At 40.9% G+C, this 12280-nt stretch overlaps 1 protein-coding gene across 9 annotated transcripts in view; it reads right to left on the bottom strand.

Annotated features, from left to right (window-relative positions):
- The window catches only part of ripor3 (RIPOR family member 3), a 240440-nt gene that overhangs the window by 205763 nt on the left and 22397 nt on the right, over positions 1 to 12280 (bottom strand). For 4 of the 9 annotated variants that reach the window (XM_068048189.1, XM_068048180.1, XM_068048184.1 and 1 more), the window contains exon 2: positions 1312 to 1417. The exons of 4 other annotated variants lie outside the window; for them this stretch is intronic. The gene's annotated coding sequence lies outside the window, so the exon portion shown is untranslated. Of the gene's footprint in view, positions 1 to 1300; positions 1418 to 12280 lie in introns of all 9 variants that reach the window. One more of the 9 variants, XM_068048182.1, reaches the window with a different exon arrangement.

The raw sequence follows: 12280 nt of genomic DNA, 5'->3' as shown, positions 1-12280 counted from the left end.
TAACACCACATTTCTACTGGGCAGACCAGCTTACAATTTTGGCCCAAAGGTTTAGTAGATAGGAAATGCACACAGGCATGTAGGCCTGGATTTTAGCTCAGAAGCTAGGAGGGGGTGAGGGTGCTGTTTTAAGCTCGGGGAACCTGGAAGTATGTGTTTCCCAAACATCTTTAAATTTTTTTCTGCAGGATTCCTGCCCACAACCAGCCTGATTAACAGGCTGGAGGCCTGTCAGCCAAGAACTCCTACACCACAAGGTCGCAGCCAAGCTGGCCTGACAGCAGGTAGGGTCTGTTGGGAGGCGGAGGTGCGATGGGAGAGATTGTGTGGGGAGGTCCAATAATGGGGTTGGTGGGGGGCGGTGGTTAGTGTTGGATCACAGGGGCAGAGATAGTGGTTGGGGAAACTGATGGTGGTCAGGGTGACAGATGGTAATCGGTGGGGTGGGGCATCCAGTGGTGGCAGGGATGTTCTGACTGTGGTTGTGGTGAGATCCAATGGTGGTCTGGAGGGTCCAATTGTGCTCAGGAGGTTTCTCATGTTGTTGTGGGGGGGGGGGGTGGGGGAGAGCAGACAGATTATGGGAGGGTGTTTACTGAGTAACTTGTTGGCCATAGAGGAAATACGCCTGCTCCCCAGGTCCTCATGGGTTTAACCTTTCTCACTTCTTTTCACCTGCTGGGTTTCCCAAGGCCATTGATTGACTTCCAGACCCCTCCCAATGTCACTTAACAACCTGCCATCAGGAAATGCATGAGTGTAGCGTGGATTGCCATTTTTACAATCTTTCTTTCTCTCCTTGTTTCTGCTCCACAATTACTTCTCTCAACTCTATTAAGATGGGTTATTCAAATACATTTTTGAATCATGTTTATTTTTAATCAAAACAATTACTTGTCTTTTTCACAGACTGAAGCCATCACTTTTTTTATTCAAAACTTTTACTTATGTTCACTGGCGTTGAACCAGGTTTGGATTACTATTTTTAGGTTAATAAAATTACTGCAAAAAATCTTTTAAATGTTATGACTGTCAATGATTAATTTCGTGACTCCAGTGTCAAAGGTTCTCTAGGTGCTGTACCAAACTTTAGCACTGGTGCTTAAAGAAAATTCAAAATAGTTGTTTTAATGTCAGCAAACACCCATCACCTGCCAAGGGAATTCACTTGAAATTCAGTTTTACATTGCTCTTAAAATATTAATTCCTGTGTATGATTTAATTTGTGAAAGCTTCGCAGAAACTTCCAATTGTATATAGAATATTTAACAGTATAGAAACGATTAAATCCAGACATTACTTCATGCTAACCTTCACAGTAATACAAAGGGCCAGAAGGTCAAACAGGAAATGCAGACTTAGTACTGGCATTAGGATGCTCTTCGCACAAAGAGTGATCAACATCTGGCTTGGAGTTCTGGTTAAAGCAGTGGAAGCAAAAATGTTTATGTTACAAGAGTCAGTTGGATACCTTGATGGTGATGCTACATGTTATTCTAGAAGGATGAGCTCAAATGCAATGATTGGCCTTCCTTGTCTATATTTATCTTGTGACAATTTGAGCAGGCTGTAATAGTTTTGTAGGCTAACAATAGCTCCAATGTGCTGGTGGCACAGGTTATAATCCACTATGTGTTGAGTTTCTAATTTTCAAACATATTGTCAGAAGGAGGAACTGAATGGAAGTCACATGCACGGGTTGTGGGGAGCAGGGAAAATAAGCAAAGTTTCTGGTCACTTGCTTGCATTTTCAAGTGTGACGGGAGCAGAGACTCAGGTGTAGGTCACTCTCATGCTTAGTATATGCCAGTACATGAGCAGGTAAAACAGGAACAATAAAACACTTGTAAAAGAAAATTAGAATGACTTCACAGGGCAAATTGTGTACGGTCCTGTCCCTCTGGTGGGACCTTGCATGCAAGCAGCACTTATCAGAAAATAAGGTGCCTGCAATTTCCAAAAGGCAGTCACTGTGTACAAGGGTCCACCAGCAGCACAAAGCTTTGCGAAAGTTATATTTACTTGCCTGCATGCTGGGTCTTAGCAGCTGGGAGATAAGCTTAAAATATTTTTCTTGCACTATCCGCACACACATGTTTAATACATTCATATGCTGTCTTACTGTTCACTAACAGCATTAGTCATTTTGTTTAAATGGGTTAGTGCCTCTACATACAGAGGAATGTTCAACAAATATGCTAAGTGTTGTCACAAACCGTCATGTTCAGGTTAGAGTGTTCATCACCATCATGAACATGCAGCAATTCTCAGTATGATATACTGCATATCGTATACATTGTTTACTTAATAGTTTTGGGGTCAATAACACTGAATTAATAGGACAAGCAGGGTTATGCATTTAATGTGAAGTCCAGTGTTTAATGACTGCCTGAACAATGACCCCCAATCCTCTGTGGGAAAGAAGATTTGAGATAATGAAACTAACTATTAATCACTTGCCATCTGCTGTATACATGTGAATATCACAGTAACAGCATGTGTAACAAAGATGTCTTTTTGTATGGAGGCTTAAATTTTCAGTTGTAACTATTTTCCATTCAAAAGCAGTTAAAACTATTATGAATTTCCATTATAAATGAAGAAAATTCCTTAAAAAAGATAAGAATTTGCATTTATATAGTGACTTTCACTTCCTTTGGAAGACCAAAAGTGTTTCATATTTAATTAATTACAACTATATTTGTTACACAAATACAACGGCCAAAATACACACAGCAAAGTCCAACAAACAGCAATGAGATAAATGACCAATTAATATATTTTGGCGGTGTTAGCTGAAGGATAAATATTACCCAGAGCACTGAAAAAAACTCCCCTGCTCTTCTTCGAATAGTGCCATGGGGTCTTTTATGTCCACCTGAACAGGCTAACAGAATGTTGGTTTAATGTCTTGTGCAAAAGACAGCACCTATGACAGTGCAGCACTTCCTCAGTACTGCATTGAAGTGTTAGGTTAGATTATGTTTTTCAGTGGGGTTTTAACTAACAATCTTCTGTCTGATAGAGGGAACAGTACTACCACTAAGAAAAGTTCAGAGTGATTTTCAGTCCACCTTCCATAAAGAGGGGGGAACACGCAGGTGATACTACAGTATACACAGCAAGGGGTGAATGTTATGATACTTACATTACTCTATAGACTAACCAGACAATGAGCAGTTATAGGTGCACTCCAGAGGACATGACATCACCTACTAGAGTGACTGGTGACACTGATCATCACTGATATTCATCAATGACATTCCTTCCATCATAAAATCAGAAATGGGGATGTTCGCTGATGATTGCATAGTGTCCAGTTCCATTTACAACTCCTTAGATATTGAATGACTCCATGCTCATATGCAGCAAGACCTAGACAACATTCATTCTTGGGCTAATAATGGTAAGTATCATTTGCACCACACAAGTGCCATGCAATAACCATCTCTAACAAGAGAAAATCTAGCCATCTCCCCTTGACAGTCAATGGCATTGCCATCGCTGAATCTCCAACTTTCAACATCATGGGGGGCAGGATTGCCGGAGGGTGGTGGTGGTCACCATTGACCAGAAATTTTACTGGACTAGGCACATAAATACTGTGGCTACAAGAGCAGATCAGAAGCTGGGTATTATGCACTGAGTAATTCACTTGCTGACTCCCCAAAGTCTGTCCACCATCTACAAGGCACAAGTCAGGAGCGTGATGGAATAGTCTCCACTTGATGGGTGCAGCTCCAACAACACTCGAGTAGCTCAACACCATCTAGGACAAAGCAGCCCACTTGATTGGCACACTATCCACCACATTAAACATTTACTCCCTCCACCACCAGCGCACAGTGGCTGCAGTGTGTACCATCTACAAGATGCAGCAACTCACCAAGGCTCCTTCAACAGCACCCTCCAAACCCATGACTTCTACTACCTAAAAGAACTAGGGCGCAGGCACATGGGAACACCACCACGTGCAATTTTCCCTCCAAGGCACACACCATACTGACATGGAAATATATCACCATTCCTTCACTGTCACCCGGTCAAAATCCTGGTACTCCCTTCCTAACAGCATAGTGGGTGCACCTACACCACATGGACTGTAGTAGTGCAGGAAGGCAGCTCACCAACACCTTCTCAAGGTCAATTAGGGATGGGAAATATATGCTGGCCTTGCCAATGACACCTACATTCCATGAAAAAATAAAGGTTCTGAATTGCATTACATACAAAATACTGCAAGTCTTTCTTTTTTATTGAGGGAGAAAGAAATATATCCTAGGCTTCTCCTGAAGACTATAGTAAAACAGCAATATAAAGCACATTGGTATTTTCAAACAAATGCACATTAGTAGTTTATTAAGTGGCATATTTTGAATTCAAAACTGGAGCAAAAATACTGTCCTTTATGAACTTCATTAAAACATGCTAATTTTTGGCAGTTCTTTACCTTTTCTCTTCTTGGAACTGTAAAATAGTGTTTTATAGACTTACTTTTTACATTCAAACCCAACATAATTTACAAAAAAGGCAGAATAGTATGCGAGAATGTTTTGTTTATATGTGAAAACATAAATTGCAGAGGAACTGAATTGCCACAGCGCGGATTTTACATTCAGTGATGAAAAAACCTGCTCGACCTTCTCCTCACTGACAGACGCCCACAAAGTTTTTGAGGCTTTAGAATGGGGATATGCTCTAAACTGTCATATAATCCAGTATGGTGCCCTCTACAGGGCATCTGTGGTTTCTCTGAGTAAGACAAGAACAGCAAGGTTCTTCAACCAATCAGAATCAAGAATCTTACTGCAACACGTTGCAGGAGAAATTCATGCTAAGCAGACTTATCTTGATTTCCCTGGGTGCTACCTGTGTGATCAGTGCAGCATAAAGAAGGCCATGCGGCTGTGCAGGTAATGGCCCACAGTGCTGCCTGCACCCGAAGAATCGAGGTTAGTCTGTGGCGTGCCGCTACAAGAAGCGCCAGGCAAACAAATTTCTCCCCACCCCCGCCCCCCTGCCAACCGCAGTCGAAACCAGGAAATATAAAGCAGGAAATATAAATTAGATTTAAATCGCTTATAGAAAGTGAAATAAAAATTGGAAAATAAATATAGAATTAATGGAAAGAAATAAAAGCGAAAGAGAAAATGTTAAAACAATTAACTTTTTTTAAAAATCTCCAACAGTAATTAATTTCTGAAGGAATGAGCCTCCACACCAGTAAAGTTTACTTTTCAGGACCAGAGAGGTTGTTTGGCAGTATTTATCACTTGTCACACCGTTAAAAATTCAATGAATGCACCAGCCATAACTTTTTCTGACATCTTTGGTGGGGAACTAATGCGGAAATGCCCCAAGTTCACGCTATTACAGTGACTTCAGTGCCAAATCTATTGGCAAGGACTGTTACAGTATACCCTGTGTAGGAATAGGGTATTCCTGACAGCAACCACCGGATTTCCATATGTGAACAGTACACGTGCAGATGCTGAAAGTTGCTGCCCATTTTACTCCATTATAATGGTGAGCGTTATTATCTGCGCAAAATATGGGCGCATATGTTTTGTCAAGTTTAAAATTTAACCACTTCTAGGGCCTACTTGGGATGTAGTTTAAACTATTGCAATAAAATGCATTTAACGTATGGATTTATGTTGTAATATTGTCCATTTATTGAAGGAATATAATGATCAAAATGCAGCTGGATTGTTTTCAAGGATTAATCTGCAGATGTGATTAATGCAGAAAGACAAAAATCATTCACTTTAAACAACATGCAAGAAAACAATTTCAGTGAGTCACAATTACTATTTTACCAATTTATTTTCTCACATTTTTCAGTAATTGATGTCATATTGTTATTGGCCTTGTGATTTAATCCAGTTGTGGAGATGTTGGGATAACCATGGGCCGTTATCTGGCTCCTCATATAAAGAAAGACATCTCTGAGAACTTGACCTCAGTGGTTGTTTTGGCACATGAAGCCAGTTTTATGAAAATACAATCCACAATGGAATTCACAAATTTTCTGCTTGGCAACCTTACCCTTCCACCCTTATCTCACAATCATTCCCTTTCTCTAAGTAACATATCCAAGACATATATCATTTTGCATCAGAGGAAAAAAATATACCTTTTTCTTTCTTTGTATTGAAATTCCTCAATTTGCATTACTAAAGTGAAAAGTATATAGAAGAGCATCCTGAATAAAGTTGTATTGCACATATTTTAAGAGAATTTTGCTGATTTTAATTGATGGGCTGTAGGATGGACAATTGACTGGGTTTTACAAACAGAATAAGATACATTAGTTTGGTCTTGTCAAGTTCTCAGTGTTCTTCACTATTAATAACTAATACACCAGTAAGATTATAGGTAGATTAAAGGAAAGATTCCAGGAAGGAAATTGAATGGTAGCAGGGCTTACCAAACAGCAAACCAATAATCCAATATAACAGATTGGATTATATCATAAACAGTAATAACAAAGCAAAGAGTTTGTTCATCCACTCAACCCAAAGATTGTACAATTGTCAGTAATTCTATTAGGGATCCAGTTTTTTTTCATTGATAGGAAGTTTTTTGCCACTGGCAGGCCTTGCGGTATACTAGGTTTACTTGGATGGTGAAATACGGAAAAATGTATTCGTTAGAAAGAATCAAAGAATCGGAAAAACATTAAAAACCACTGGCAGCCCCCACCTGAATAATAAGATTCAACAACTATTTTAAAAGAATTTCCTGCTACCTATTTGTTTACAAGATATACAGCTTTGGTATTGTAAGAGAATTTTATCCAGTGCCTCTCCATTGAATCATAGAATGGCACAGAAGGAGGCCATTTAGCCCATCGTATCTGTGCCAGCTCTCTGCAAAGCAATTCAACTACTTAAATAGTCCCACCCCTCCGCCTTTTCCCCGTAGCCCTGCAAATTTTTTCTCTTCAGATAATTATTTAATTCTCTTTTGAAGGCCTCAATTAAATCTGTCTCGACCACACTCTCAGGTAGTGCATTCCAGATCCTAACCACTCACTGCGTTAAAAAGTTTTTCCTCATGTCGCTGTTGCTTATTTTGCCCATCACCTTAAATTGGTGTCCTCTGGTTCTGAATCCTTCCAACATGGGAACAGTTTCTTCTTATCTACTCTGTCCAGACCCTTCATTATTTTGAACACCTCTATCAAATCTGCTCTTAATCTTCTCTTCTCCAAGAACAACAGACCCAAGTTCTCCAACCTATCCATGTAACTGAAGTTTCTCATCCCTGGAACCATTCTTGTGAATCTTTTCTGCACCCTCTCTAATGCCTTAACATCTTTCTTAATGTGTGATGCCCAGAACTGAACACAAATACAATACTCCAGTTGAAGCCAAGACAGTGTTTTATACAGGAACTTCCTTGTTCTTGTACTCTTGGAAAAAAGAGCTGAACTCAAGAGGTGAGGTGAGAGTGACTGCCCTTGACATCAAGACAGCATTTGACCGAGTATGGCATCAAGGAGCCCTAGCAAAACTGAGGTTAATGGGAATCAGGGGAAAAACCCTCTGTTGGCTGGGGTCATACCTAGCGCAAAGGAAGATGGTTGTGGTTGTTGGAGGTCAATCATCTGAGCTCCAGGACATCACTGCAGGAGTTCCTCAGGGTAGTGTCCTAGGCCCAACCATCTTCAGCTGCTTCATCAATGACCTTCCTTCAATCATAAGGTCAGAAGTGGGGATGTTCGCGGATGATTGCACAATGTTCAGCACCATTCGTGACTCCTCAGATACTGAAGCAGTCCGTGTAGAAATGCAGCAAGACCTGGACAATATCCAGGCTTGGGCTGATAAGTGGCAAGTAACATTCGTGCCACACAAGTGCCAGGCAATGACCATCACCAACAAGAGAGAATCTAACCATCTCCCCATGACATTCAACAGCATTACCATCGCTGAATCCCCCACTATCAACATCCTAGGGGTTACCATTGATCAGAAACTGATCTGGAGTAGCCATATAAATACCGTGGCTACAAGAGCAGGTCAGAGGCTAGGACTCCTGAGGCGAGTAACTCACCTCCTGACTCCCCAAAGCCTGTCCACCATCTACAAGGCACAAATTAGGAGTGTGATGGAATACTCTCCACTTGCCTGGATGGGTGCAGCTCCAACAACACTCAAGAAGCTCGACACCATCCAGGACAAAGCAGCCCACTTGATTGGCACCCCCATCTACAAACATTCACTCCCTCTACCACCGATGCACAGTGGCAGCAGTGTGTACCGTCTACAAGATGCACTGCAGCAATGCACCAAGGCTCCTTAGACAGCAGCTTCCAAACCCGCGACCTCTACCAACTAGGACAAGGGCAGCAAATACATGGGAACATCACCACCTGCAAGTTCCCCTCCAAGTCACACACCATCCTGACTTGGAACTACATCGCTGTTCCTTCACAGTGGCTGGGTCAAAATCCTGGAACTCCCTTCCTAACAGCACTGTGGGTATACCTACCCCACATGGACTGCAGCGGTTCAAGAAGGCAGCTCACCACCACCTTCTCAAGGGCAATTAGGGATGGGCAATAAATGCTGGCCTGGCCAGCGTCGCCCACATCCCATGAAAGAATTTTTTTAAAACTCCATGCTACTATTTATAAAGCCCAGAATCCCATATGCTTTATAAACCACTTTCTCAACCTGCCCTGCAACCTTAAATGATTTGTGCACATATATCCCCAGGTCCCTCTGCTCCTGTACACCTTTTAGAAATGTATCCTTTATTTTATATTGCCTCTCCTCGTTCTTCCTACCAAAATGAATCACTTCACACTTTTCTGTATTAAATTTCATCTGCCACTTGTCTGCCGATTCCACCAGCCTGTCTATGTCCTCTTGAAGTTTATCACTATCCTCCTCATGCTGGCATTGGTTTTAAAAGGAATAATAACAACAACTTGCATTTATATAACATCTTTAATGTGGTAAGTTGTCCCAAGATGCTGCACAGGAGCATTATCAAACAAAATTTGACATCGAGCCACTTAAGGAGATATTAGAGCAGATGACCAAAAGCGTGGTCAAAGAGGTAGGTTTTAAGAAGCATCTTAGAGGAGGAAAGAGATGCGGGGATGTTTAGGAAGTAATTCCAGGGCTTAGGGCCTTGGCAGTTGAAGGCACAGCTGCCTATGGTGGAGAATCGGAGTTGAGTAAGAGGCCAAAATTGGAGGAGCGTAGATATCTCAAAGGGTTGTAGATCTGGAGGAGATTACAGAGTATTGGAAGGGTGAGGCTGTGGAGGGATTTGAAAACAAGGATGAGAATTTTAAAACCAATGCATTACTTAACTTGGAGCCAATGTATGTAAGTGTGCACAGGAGTGATTGGTGAACAGGACTTGGTGCAAGTTAGAACACGGGCAGCAGAGTTTTGGATGAGCTTAAGTTTATGGTGGGTGGAAGATGGGAGGCCGGTCAGGAGAGCATTAGAATAATCAAGTCCAGCAGTAACGAAGGCATGGATGAGGGGTTCAACAGCAGATGAGCTGAAGCGGGGTGGAGTCAGGCACTGGTACAGAGGTAGAAGTAGGAAATCTTAGTGATGGTGTGCATATGTCAAAAGATTTTGTGTACTTCAGGTTTATTGAAAGCTCGTCTGTAGTTGGTTACCTGACAATTCAACATCCAGCATGTGTTGCCCATATTAAAGGGTGCTATTGTCTGCTGTGACACAACCACAATTCTGAACGTACAAGGACACAATGACATTACTGATGACATGGAAATGTTACTGTCTGGCCAGTCACATCAGGTGGTTAAAAATATATTTTCAGTTGGCTTTTAGGACATTATATGATTAAAAATATTAAGAGTGCTTTGTCAAAGCTTGGACTGCAACAAACATCCATGCTACCATGAATATGGCTGTGCTGGGAACTTACCCTATCTAGCTCCCCACCGAAGATATAGTATCCTTTGATTTTGGCATTTTCGGATTAACACATGAAAATCATATTCATTAAAATTAATTGCGCCAAAAAAGATATAGAAAAGAATGTTCAAGTATGGAATCAAAGGAAGTTTTTAAATTTTATAATGCAGAATGTGTAAAAAAAAGGAAAATTGATGCCTGAGACATCAAAGTCTTCAATATTAGGTTTAAGATGGCTGATTATACAAAAGAGTTTTGTAAATATTCTGCAATTTTTGTGGCTGAGAATTAATTGCTTCAGGCAATGATAGCTACAGACTTAGATTTACATCTTTGTTCTTGCAGTGTTTGAATTGAATAATGGATCAAGAATTATATAGTCAACTCCAGATCATAGATGCACTATTAAGAAAACATCTGTGTCTCACAGCTGTTAAGGGTCACAGGTACAATAAGTCCTCATAATGTAAATTTATTGCCCACTGAACAAAAGTTAAAAGTGAAATATTTCCTTTGATCAAACAGTTCATTGTGTAATACATGAATTGAAGAAGTTGCACTGTACAACAAAATCTTCTTGCAGCCTGTGCTTCCTTCAGCTTTTACAGTCAGTATATATTAAAATGTAGGGAAAATCAAACTATATTATCCTGTATTTTTTTCAAGCAGGTTACACCCTCCTTTCCACCCATTTATTCTACTCCCTCATTTCCCCCTGTTCTTCCCCTGTATTCTACCTAGCCCATGCACTTCTTCAAAGGGGCAATTGGATGATGTGTGTTCTTGGATTTTCACCTGCGATCAGGGAGTCAGTGGAGTAAGGTACTGAACACGTGTCCGACCATTCCTTGGAACCATTTTTGGTGTTTCAACATCCTATATCATTTTTATACCACTCCATTTCGGTTTATTCAACTTATCCCAGAAATTCATCTTTAACCCTTAACATATTGCAGGGGAGTTTTCTTTTCCATATTTAATCTTTTTCTGAGGTGTCAATGAGATTACTCGTTCATTGTCAGCCACTTCCTATTTGCTGTGGGAAAAACATATCAAGAGTTGATACTGGACCAAGTCAATTTTTAGATCTTTGCCATTTACTTAGCTAAAAGAATAGTTTTGCAGCTGTTTTACATCAAAATAATGGCTTTTTGAAGTTACTACTGAAGAGGAAAGATAAATGAGAATTTTAAGCTAGAGAAAAGCAGGAAAAAGTTAGAACAAAATATATTTCCTAGAAAAATTTATAAAAGTATAAATGGCAATATAGGGAAGAGTAACAAAGAAGAATGGGACGATGCGTGAGCACAGATAAAGGGCTTATAAGTTATTTTATATAAAGTTGTTTCCTTTTAGGTATTTATTTTGGTAATTTAGGGCTATTCTTGTATAAGAAAACCAATCCTGATATTTGATGGTTATGGTAATTGTAGTCACAGATAATGTTTACTTATTCGGCACTGGTGGAATAAACAAACTTATGATATGGATTCCTCCATTTTTAAAGGAATAGGTCAGACCAAACGCAGTACCTACACTGGTCAAAGCCTTTTGCAAATAACATGAACTAATCCAATTGAAGCCATTTTAGGACCAGGATTTAGTCAGCCATTTGTCTCAAGTAATCACTGACAGAGTAGACTGATTTTTTCGACGACATCCGAGGTCCCGCTGGTGGGACGACGGTGACGGCATGAGGTCATGCCACTGGAAGTAATTGCACCATATAGAAAGGGCTGCTTCCACTCTTTTTAATTAATCCAGTCATAAAGAAGCCTGAGTGGAAGACCTGCTACAGAAGGCCTGTCAAAGAATGGCAGAGGCAAGATCCTGGGTAGCTCCATGGTTTAGTGATGTCTCATAAGAACATAAGAAATAGGAACAGGAGTAGGCCATTCAAACCCTTGAGCCCACTCCGCCATTCAATGAGATCATGGCTGATCTTCTATTTCAACACCATTTTCCTGCACTAACCCCGTAACCCTTGACGTTTTTAATATGTAGAAATTAGGTTCTCCTCCAGGCTGCTTGTGCAAGGCGGGAGGTCCTCTTCCACTAGAACACGAGGAGGAGATCTGCCTGCCAGACCAAGCAAGCTGGAACAGAGATCACAGAGAAGGTCAGCAGTCGTGGGGTCCTGGTTGCCGTACTGCAAGCGGGTGAATGACCTCATGCAATAAGCACACATTGCTTTCCTTAGGGGCTTACATGTGGCTATGTGTGAGGGTGAGCTTGCTAGGAAAGGAATGCCATCCCAGACACTGGCACTCGGGCAAGGCCACAACATTGTTTGTCGCAGGCATGGCAGCATCAAGGCGAATGGCCCCAGTCCATCAGAGCTGACTTCCACATTGCCACTTCTGAGT

Source organism: Heterodontus francisci, chromosome 16 (assembly GCF_036365525.1).
Source record: "Heterodontus francisci isolate sHetFra1 chromosome 16, sHetFra1.hap1, whole genome shotgun sequence".
Lineage (NCBI taxonomy): Eukaryota > Metazoa > Chordata > Chondrichthyes > Heterodontiformes > Heterodontidae > Heterodontus > Heterodontus francisci.
Note: the sequence above shows the minus strand (reverse complement) of the source record. Positions and strands in the feature narration are given on the sequence as shown.